The following is a 9,442-nucleotide window of genomic DNA, read 5'->3' on the forward strand; positions in this document are numbered from 1 at the left end:
AATTACCATCCGTTTTTATTCACATGTTCAAAAGAAATCGCTCTATTCATTGCTACCCCACTCGTCAGAGTGACGCCTATCACCTTCCCCGTACTCGCACTATTTTTGCAAAGAAAACAATTACATGTATGTTTACTGGACCCAGATACTGGAATGACCTCCCTCAAGATATTACTTCTTCCTTATCCTTATTCACCTTCAAACGCAAACTAAAACGGCTATTACTTAGTGGATACACACTACCCGGCTCTTAGCAACATTCTCTTTTTTAATACCCCCAGTCTTTTGTCTTTGTCTGCAGCTCCAAGTTACTTCACGATACCGTTATAGCACTTTGTGTGTGTGTGTGTGTAAACACGGCGAAATATGTACAGTCTCGCTTAAGCGATACTAAAGTATTCATGTGGTTCGTTAGTTCGTTTTTAATACTGATTTTGCACTGGTACAATTTAAGTTGGTCGAGATAAACATGTCCGTTCTCCGTATAATTTCACGCCTATAAATTCGGGAACCTACAGTTTTTACAAGCGTCATTGCTTTTATGTAGGCCCCATCATATTTCTGACATTTATTTGTGATATCTTCAGATGAAAATGACCATTTATATTTGTGTGTAATGTTAGTTTGTCTTTTTTTCTTCAAACATAAGATATGGTTGTATATGTTTTGTACTTTTGTTTTATTGTCAATCATTTTGTGATCCCATCACTGAGAAATGGAAATATGAAATAAACTTGAAACTTGAAACTTGAAACTTGAAACATGTTACGGCCTTTTATATGCTGTCGCGTTTTGTTGCGTACAAACCGTTTTCTTACGGTCTACTAGGTTTATCATGATCTCCGTTCACTGTCATGACATTCTTTTTTTTTTTACAGTTTATGAATCTCACACGGCATCCATGGCAATCACGGCCTGTCGCGTTTGCTCATCCCGTCCCCCCGCGTTGCCTCACGTCCATCCCGCTTTGCCCACGTGTTATAGCCTGAAACGTGACTGCCGTGGCCACCGGGAGTTACTATATTTAAATGGTGGAATCGTAGTATTTCGAAGAAGATAAAGAAGAAGCAGACAATGAAGGAGAAGTACGTAGTAGAAGTAGTAGTAGAAGTAGAAGTAGTAGCAGTAGAAGTAGTAGTAGTAGTAGTAGTAGTAGTAGAAGTAGTAGTAGAAGTAGTAGTAGTAGTAGTAGTAGTAGAAGTAGTGCTAGAAGTAGTAGTAGAAGTAGTAGTAGTAGTAATAATAGAGGCAGTAGTAGTAGTAGTAGTAGTAATAGAAGTAGTAGTAGTAGTAATAGTAGTAGTAGAAGTAGTATTAGAAGAAGAGGAAGAAGAAGAAGAAGAAGAAGAAGAAGAAGAAAGGAGTCAGCTTAAACAATGTTCCTTTAAGTGCAAGTCCATTCAAATAGATTTGCACTTAAAGGTAATCCTCAACATGTCTCTCTTATTTGTTTGTTTCTTAATGCGACCTTTGCTGGAATCTTCTCCTGTTATCTCATCTGACATCTCAAAATGAATGCGGCGTTAGAAGATTTACGCCTTGTCGGTGGTGATCATACTGAAACGGGGTGTTTGTTATTCAAGTGCATTTTTTGCCTCCTCCATGAAAGTTAAATTTTTGCTGACGTTTATTTGCTTGTTCATCTATTTGCTTGGTTGCTTCAATTGATCAATTCAGTTAATTCAATTCAACTCACTCGGCACAAAAAAAAGAAGAAAAAAAAGTGAGTACATTATGTAGACAATGAAACAAAAGCAATGCGTATACATGCATGTGTTTAACAAATCAACGCCTGGACCCTTTTGCATCATCTATAGAGCTTGTGAATTAATGGTGGTGCCCGAAAACAAGATTTATACAAGACAAATCAGTGGCTGATAGTAATACGCATTGTGAAAAAGTGGGGGAAAAAAACGTAGCAATATTCATAATGAATGGATGAGAAGCAGGTTTTCACACCAGCCACTCGCTATACACACACAATGCTCTTTTGGTACACAAAACATACACCCAAACACACACATACACACACACACGCACACACAAACACACGCACACACACACACACGCACACACACACACACACACACACACACACACGCACACGCACACACATACGCACGCACGCACACACACACACACACACACACACACACATACACACACACATTTCAAATGCAATGCAAGGATCCGAGCAGAGGAGAGAAGAAATCTATGATAGTAACCAACAATCTTCTAATTCATGAATAACAGTTCTTGAAAGTGTGCTGTTTGAATTACAGTGTTCTAAAGCGAGAAAGTGTAGTGCTGGACTTGATATCTGGACTAATTGAATCTAATTCATGTGCATCTGTAAAACGAATTGAATGAGTCTTAACTGCATTACATGGGCTAATGACATTCTCAGGCTGTCTTGTACCTTGATAATGCTTAAACATAAACATTTTTGTCCAGTTGAAATTTTTTTTTCACATTCATGAATTTGTTCGATTCATATAAATATAATTTTAATTTATTAGCATATAAATTATATAAATCGAACAAGTTCATAACAATCTTAGCGAACGCTTTAGTAACATAATATCATGTAACATATGTTTGCTTGTTTAATGTATTTGTTTGTCGAAGTTTCATGTTCTCCGGTACTATCTAGTTCATTATGATAAACCCATATCTCTATTTACCGCTTCAGAGACGGCATTTCGGCACGAATTTTATCACTTACTGTGACTGAATGATACAGCATCAGAATTGCGATGTCACGGGATTGTAATGAATATTGTTTGTCTGACAGAAAAAAAAAAAACCAAAACAAAACAAAAGAGCAAAGAGGAGAAGGAATTTTATATTGTGATGCATTACATTGTGTGTGTATCACTAACGTTCAGCTGTACCCTGGGAGAAACAGCTGTGCTTTGTGTTTCGATCGCTAGTTTTCACTTGTTATATGATAAAATCTGTAAGGCGTTGCTGGAATATACGCTGACACGTAACACTAGTACGAAGAAACGCAAGGGCGGTGTATTCTTCGTCTTTGGTGAAAAACGCGTACGCATATGCACAGTGTTTGGTTTTGTATTTATACTGTAAAGACTGGTAGACGATATCGAGATATTTTTTTTTTTTTGTATTATCTAGTTCTAGTGCCGTCGTTGCTTGTTATTGTTAGTTTGTGTGTATGATTGTTTTTTTAATTCTAAGACTTACTCATGTGAAGCACTAATTTGATTTACAAGTGTGTAGCCTAGATTCCTCGGTGTTTCCGATCTTTTTACTTCATCGCCACCACTAACGTATTAGTATTACATAAAGAGATCCCGTTTTCTTTTTCTTTTCTTTTTTTCAAAGAAGAATAAAGCCCCAAATTGCGGAATGAGTGAATGCAGCAGTAACGTCTGAGGAAAATCTCACAATTCATTCAAACTTTATAATATATATATATTTTTAGAGTTCAATGCCTTCATTCCTGCATGAGAAGACTACAGCATTTCCTGACGTCACGCATCGGCAACGATATAATTGAAATGTAATGAAACTCAACATATTTATCTTATTTCTAACATAATGAAAAAGCGCTTGACTTACTTCTTTTAGAAAAAATGCGGGGGTATCATATTACCGGTACATGTACCCTTTATGTAAGAAGCAAGCGGAGGAAGCCGAAATGTATAATTTTCTTACGAAATTATATTTGAAAGATGTAGGCCCTACTTACTACATAAAGTCATGATGAAAACATTACTATATTATTTATTATATGAATATTTTTACTAATTATACTTTTTGATGAGATCGTACTCAATGTTACATTACATTCTGATCCTGTATAGTTTCATATCACGATTACGCTGTTTGCTTTGCCTTGGCGATTGTTTGCATGAATAAAAAAAAGCTACAAAAAAGTCCAAGAATAGGAGATTGTGAAGCAATACAATGAGACATGAATTATGAAACACAGACACAGCTAGGAGGCTAGATTCACTGAAACTATTAGCTGTGCATTATTCAATATCCAGTCAATCGTCGCTACTAAGCTGTCCCGTTGTTTAAAGTCATAGACTCTCTCCTGTTTTTTTTTTCTCTCTCTCCGTCTCTCTCTCTCTCTCTCTCTCTCTGAACAATATTACAATAATAATTATTGATTATACATACATCCAAAGATACCTAAAGCCCCTCTAAGGCTTACTGTTGTAACACAATACATGGGTGACGTAAACCCTTTCATAGCACATATAGCACAGCATAGAGTAGAATGTAGACCTGAAACAAAACGAAAAAAAAAAAGAATGAAAAAAAAGAATAACAAGTCAGTGAAATCTGGTCATAAAGGAGCATTTTACATATAGGTAGAAAAAAAAATATGGACTTGGGGTATAAAATGAAAATTGAGTGTCATCTACCCGTCTCCCTCTCGCCTCCTCATAAAATCACCTCCATTTGAGATGAGACAGGCAGGACGGAGATATTGTGTTCTGATGAGAAAAGAGAGGGAACGAGCCGAAGTAGGAGATGTTATAGATCGAGGGAGATGGATGCATACCTAGATCGACAATTGGGAGGGGGAGGAATATATATAATATATCTTTCCATCTATCTATATATCTATCTATCTATCTATCTATCTATCTATCTATCTATCTATCTATCTATCTATCTATCAATGTATCTATCTATCTATCTATCTATCTATCTATCTTTCTATCTATCTATCTATCTATCTATCTATCTATCTTTCTATCTATCTATCTATCTATCTATCTATTTATGTATCTATCTATCTATCTATCTATCTATCTATCTATCTATCTATCTATTCACAGGGAATTAAACACCTAGAATAAAGTTATCATGAACAATGATTATCATGAACAATGATTATTATGAACAATGATTACTATGAACATAAATTTACTATGAAAGTGGCAAGGATACAAAAAAAAAATCACCTTTCTCTCTCCCCTTCATATGTATGTAATACTGATAAAGTTCTTTAATAGAGAGAGAGAGAGAGAGAGAGAGAGAGAGAGAGATAATTATGATAACTATACTATCTCTTAATGCCTTGTACAGCCTCTCTTATTGTCAGCAGTCAAATTCTCCTATATGAATATATCCCAGACTTCACTCTCTTATTTCAATACATTTTTCTCTCTTCCTCCCATTAAGTTACATTGTATCATACTACTTAACGAGTTCTCATTAGCACTAGGTCTGAGAACAAAAAAATAAGATCTCAAATTGAATTGGTTACACCCTTTTAAATTTCCCTGAGTAAGATGGATAATCGTCATGGTATAATCATTCTCCATGTGACGATACACACCCACTCTTAGTCATTAAAGTCTGAAACTGCCACATTAACTACATTACAGCCTCTCTCACTCCATTCCAAATCCCACGAGTATAATTTAACAGATGCTATCATTGATGACGTTAGAAGGCGGTTAAAACCCGCAGAATACCTTGAAGCTCACTAACTCTCAAAATGAGCCGTATTGACATTGACTAACTGCTACAGGTTAGAATAATTTCACGGAAGAGCGCCATCCCACGGCGGGTAAAGGCTTCAGGCTTAACGTGATTATAACCTTGTAAGTGCAAAGATAATCCTACTTAATATATCGATTCCTTAATGCATCTTCTATTGAGCGATAAAGACAAAACGCAAGTTCTAGCAAATTGGTGAGATCGTCCACTCCTTTTCCACTTTTTAATGGATTTGTAGCGTTATTCCGTTACTAAGCAACGCGCCCTCTCTCTCACTCTCTCACTTCTCTCTCTCTCTCTATCTGTCTAACTAATTAACTATCTATCTTCCTATCTGACTATCTATCTATCTATCTATCTATCTATCTATCTATCTATCTATCTATCTATCTATCTTTCTATATCTTACTAACTAACTAAAGAACCGTCTTTCTATTCATCGGTCTATCTATCTATCTATCTATCTATCTATCTATCTATCTATCTATCTATCTATCTTTCCATCTATGTAGAATTATCTTTTTTTTTTGTTGGCAGCGTAGACACGTTCGAAAGGCCAATTATTACACATCCGTAAATTCAAGATGCAAGTACATTTGACATTGACACAACGAGTTAAAACCGAGGACGAACGACGAATTAATTCAGAGTAGTCACGTAGAACACTCTTGCTAGAACTAGTCTATACGAAACACACGAAAATGAGAGCACGGTAAAAAAAAGTGACGGTTATTACGAAGAAAGAGAGTAAAAAAAAAATAAAATTGTTGATGTTTAAATTCCTTAAACCGTTTTTGCAGGCAGGTAAGGCTAAAAGGTGCACCCATTAGTAAGACGGAAGTGGCGTTTCCTGTAGTATTGACGGAAATGTGACCGATCGCTTTTAATCCACGATTTCGCAAATTGTTCGACCATTTAAGGAAAAAACAAAAACAACAACACCCTCCATCTCTTCTACAATTATGTTAGCTTATTTGTTTTGTTGTTTTGTTTATTTTTGGTATGACATAGAGATTGGATGTAATTGTTACCCATCCGAGGAGTACTACAAACATTAATGGAAGTTGAAGGTTATGCGCAGCATCACCCCAAAAACAGCAGAAGTTGGAGTACTGGATAATCAACGAAAGAAAAAGTGTCGATTTCACTGTATCAAACAGCGAGAACCGGAAAGCTATACCGTCATTACTGGAGGTAAATAGTGGAATTGTTGTCAGACGCGCAACGAGAAGCGATAATGGTAGAAGAGGTGGGAGTAAGGGAGTATTGAAAATGTGAAGTGGGGAAAAAACAGTGGAAAAGATGCAAGAATCAGACTACGGTATAACAAACCAAGCCCCCCCCCCCCCCCCCCTCCACCCCCACCCCCCCCCCCCCCACCCAAAAAAAAAAGAAGAAGAAAGAAAGCCCTGAGGTATAGTTATTTTTATCAACATTATAAAATGAAAGCTGTAATGGCACAAAGGTATCTTATACAAATCAATTAATCCGGTAAGTGAGAAAGAGGAAAACACTGAGGAAACAGTATGAGACGAGCAACAAGAAGAAGAAAGGAGGGTCAATGACCTCATCATTCAAGATTTTCTCTTTAATCTTCATTTTCAGTTGCCTCTTATGTATAAAATTTATGAAATATCATTCAAATAATAGTAGCAACACAATGCCAATATTATACGCGTGCGTGTGCGGTCAAAAAAAAATAAAATAAAGAGTAGAACCTGTAATCTCAGATTACATTGAGAACAAGATAAGAATAATAATGATAAAACAACAAATAAAATCCCTGCCTATAGGACAAGGACTCCCGGGTCTTGAACTCAGACCATTGTTTTAGAATTAATTAGAACTCTTATCTTTGAATGACACCAATAACGTCGCACATGACAAAGGAGCGAAGAGAGAAATGAAACAGACACAAAAATATATAATTACAGTACTAACGTCATCGTCTGACACGTTTCCATCTCTATCTGTAGACTAAACAAGACTGAGAGGGTGTCCTAGGGTCAGAAAGAAAGTGATGAGCTCAGAAGATAAGAATGTCCATTGTTCTTCAAAGGAGAGGTCTTCGGCGATATTCAGAAATAGATTAGTGTCACCTGAAGGAGCGATTTCTGACACTTCCCACGCGTGGCCATAACAGGCTACTGTATAAGTATAGGCAAGGAGTTACTGCATCTCAAGTCATCGTACTGAGCAGAATTAAAAGAAGTTATGGTGGCCCAGTGGTAAACCCGTGGATGCTCAATCGCAGGGTCCCCAGTTTGGGTCTAATCAGGGAGGTGCTCACCTCCCTGGTCTTATCAGCACCATCATTGGTAATGTTCTTTAAGCCATGAACAGAGTCTACAAGTATAAGCTGCTATTTTAGATTAATGCTATTAAAGATATTTTGTGTGTGTGTGTGTGTGTGTGTGTGTGTGTGTGTGTGTGTGTGTGTGTGTGTGTGTGTGTGTGTGTGTGTGTGTGTGTGTGTGTGTGTGTGAATGAGGAGTTCAAGGACATTTTTTTTTTTTCTCGAGATGCTGTTTTCGCGTATTGACACTCAGTGAGTGAACTATTGTATATCCTAGAGCGCATGGCGAAATTTTCTCGTGTTGTTAAATTCGCGGTCCAACAGTAATTTGCAAAATTCGCGAAATTTAAATCCTCACGAAAATATTGCCTAGCCTTCCGAGGGGGACTTAACACTATCGATCTTCAGGTTGTTTGTGCTTAATGAGAACAATTCTTATCGTAATTTCCGTCTTGGTAGGAATTCAGACGCAAATTAAGCATGATTTTTTTTTTTTTTTTTTTACATCCTGACTGAAACCGCACCGATCATAAAGAAAAATACTAATAGAAAGAGTCTCATTTTGTGTTATTTGGTTTTGCTTTGTTTGTTTGTTTGTTTGTTTTTGACATGATCACTGAGAGCAAACATACAAGATGGGCTGTAGCTTTCGCCTCAACCAGGGTGGTAGTCGCCCAGCAGGTGTTAAAGGGATTGTATAGTATTGGTGGAAGTGAGGATTATGCTTTAATATTCTTGAGAGATACCAAGAAACCACCCATGACTGCATGAGATGACGTCATAGAGGATACCATTTCTACAGGAATTCAAGTTCATCAGATTAAAATTGGTTTTGGAATGGCTGAGACATCCAAAAACAAAGTCGAGCAAAGCGATACTGCTAAAATGCGGATCCGACCTTTTATTAGGATTGCCCTGTTTTGGATATCTCAGCCATTTCAAAACCAATTTTCATAAAATAGGTAAGGAATCCCTCTTGGAATTACATTTTCTTTCATATTTCATAAGGGTTTTTTTTTCTATTATCTCACAAAAAGAAATGTTAGAAACCTGAAATTAGGTTTCAAACCAAAACTATATGAAGAGTTTGTTCGCAAAAACCGATAAGTCCATATTTGCCAACTGGAGATATTTGCGATTAAAGGTCAAGAAAAATAGAGAGAATAATAAGAAAATTTTTGCTTCTTTTAACCATAACTTCAAAAATGTACCTTTATATGAAGTGACCAATATATCATTTAAAAGGTATTATTTTGTACTTTATGACAGAGACCGTACTTCAAAATCTTAAAAAAAATGGACTTATCGGTTTTTGCGAGCAAACTCTTCATATGATTCCTTTAACTGATGCATCCGTGGTCACTGCATGCATCATTTCAGCTGCTACTACACTCTAAATCTAGGCTCGATTTCAATGATTATTAGGTGATCCGAATATCCTCTCTGGTCACCTTCTGTATCTGTACGACTTTGATTTATTTATTTCCTTCTGGTGCTAACAGCCATGTGGCGGTATGTAATGTCAGTTGATTTGGAAACGGATCAATATGTCAGCCACTCAATCTGTCAATGTTTTTTCACATAGGTCCAATGGATCTAACGTATCAACAGTGGTGCGTTTCGCCAAGATGAGATGATGCGTAAGATTGGAGCCCAATG

The sequence above is a fragment of the Diadema antillarum genome, unplaced genomic scaffold, assembly GCF_040938485.1.
Source record: "Diadema antillarum isolate AM-2024a unplaced genomic scaffold, OU_Dant_1.0 seq00000293_RagTag, whole genome shotgun sequence".
Classification (NCBI taxonomy): Eukaryota; Metazoa; Echinodermata; class Echinoidea; order Diadematoida; family Diadematidae; genus Diadema; species Diadema antillarum.